Source organism: Megascapheus bottae, chromosome 4 (assembly GCF_031878675.1).
Source record: "Megascapheus bottae isolate mThoBot1 chromosome 4, mThoBot2.hap1, whole genome shotgun sequence".
NCBI lineage: Eukaryota > Metazoa > Chordata > Mammalia > Rodentia > Geomyidae > Megascapheus > Megascapheus bottae.
Window position 1 is genome coordinate 62,172,605 of NC_143512.1, and position 1,846 is coordinate 62,174,450.

The 1,846-nt window shown below is 39.3% G+C and overlaps 1 pseudogene; it reads right to left on the reverse strand.

The window, feature by feature from the left end:
• Nucleotides 1–489: 489 nt before the first annotated feature.
• On the reverse strand, nucleotides 490–1,494 carry LOC150064551 (FIGNL1-interacting regulator of recombination and mitosis pseudogene; annotated as a pseudogene).
• Between the last annotated feature and the right edge of the window lie 352 nt (nucleotides 1,495–1,846).

The window sequence follows — 1,846 nt, forward strand, 5'->3', positions numbered from 1 at the left end:
TGTTGCATTGGTTATCTTTAAGTAGTTGTACAAAGGAGTTGCCATTTAACAAATCATATTTATTTATTTATTAAAATTTTATTGTCAGGGTGATGTGTTGAGGGGTTACAGTTACATTCATCAGATAGTGGGTACATTATTTTTTTTTGCCAGACCTGGGGCTTGAACTTGGGGCTTGAGAACTATCCTTGGGCTTTCTCAAGGCAAGAGCTCTACCAGTTGAACCACAGCACCACTTCTGGCTTTTCTATGTGGTATCAAGGAATGGAACCCAAGTCTTCAAGCATGCTAGGCAAGCACTCTATCTACCATTAGGCCAAACTCCTGGCCCCAGGTAGTGGGTACATTTTAACAAAGCATTTTTTTTCACTTTTATAAAAGTTCTTTTTATATATCGTAAAAAATGTACAGTCATAATTAGAAATTTCCTTTAGAAAATAACCTGGCAGTTGGTAGCAGTATTAAAGGCAGTTGTCTGGTTGGGGTGACATTAGGCCAGTCACAGGTCACCCTGGAGTAGCTGATGTTTCAACCTCTTGATCCTTTCTTGCAGTGCTTCCACTTCTATTAGAAGCCAGGCTGGAGCAGGAGTATTTTGAAGCAAGGACTCTGTTGCTTCCAAAGCCCCTGTTGCTGCTTGCAATGCTGATCTATACTCTTCTTCTAGTGTGAAGTCATGGCGGACTCTTTTTTCACAAGGCTATAAAGATGACTGCTTCACTTCTGCTAAGGTCACTTCAGCAAAGGGTTCCCAGAAAACAGCTTTTTCCTTTTTCACATGTTCCACTTTGGCAGCTTCAATTTCATCTATACACCCAGACTTCTCCAGAAAAGCTACTACTTTGTTCTTAGTTTCATCCGAAGTGAGACATTGTGGAACTATTTCTTCATGATGTGTTCCCTGTATAAACTGAGGAATAAAAAGCTTTCCTAAGAAAGAGACAAAATCCAGCATTGCAAAACGAACATGGTCAGCGGCTCCAATTTAAGTAGTGAGGTCTGCAAACTTACTACCTGACTTATCAACTGAAGATCTACAGTTTGAATGAAAAGTCCTAAAATTGGCAGTAAAAGACTGAATGTTTGTTGAATATAGGACTGACTGGTTACCTGTTTAACACTTAAAAAAGCCCAAAGCTCGTTCCCAACTTCAGTAATTGCAGTCTGTTGTGCAACATCTAAGCCTTCAGCAGCAGAATTACACACAGCAAGTAAAGCAGAGAGGGCTGTGTTTAAAGACTGGAGTTCTCCCAAAGTCGAACTGGTGCTCAGCCATCTCCTGCACTGTGCAATGCCCACTCTGGTGACTTCACGTACAGTTTGTTTCCTGAGCTCACCACATAATGCCTGGAAAGAAATACACTGCCATGGGGGCAAATTTTCTGCTTCTTTTGGAGAAAACTTCTTGATACATTCCACCTGATGGGGTTTAACAAAGCATTTTTGAATACAATATATCTTGATCAATGTTACCATTTCACTGTTCTTATGCATCCCTCCCTACACATCCTTTCCTTCACAGTTCTTAATTTTTGTAGGATACATTGGATTCTTGTTTGTATCCCTCCCCCACTTCCTTTGTCTACTTCTTCCTCTTTATCCCTCTCTACCCTTTTTGGGTACCTACTTCTTAAGTGTTTTATTTTCTTAAATTTTGATTTTGACTTTCTAAGGAATTAAACTGTTTGAGATCTCCCTTGGATCTATAGAATTTCAGTCAATACATTTGTCTATACTTGCATACCACTCAACATTATTTACCTAGAGTCCATAAGTGAAATCTAGCTTCTACATGTAAGAGAAACCAGTATTGTCATTCTTTAATTTGTTTTCTTCTGTGAAATGC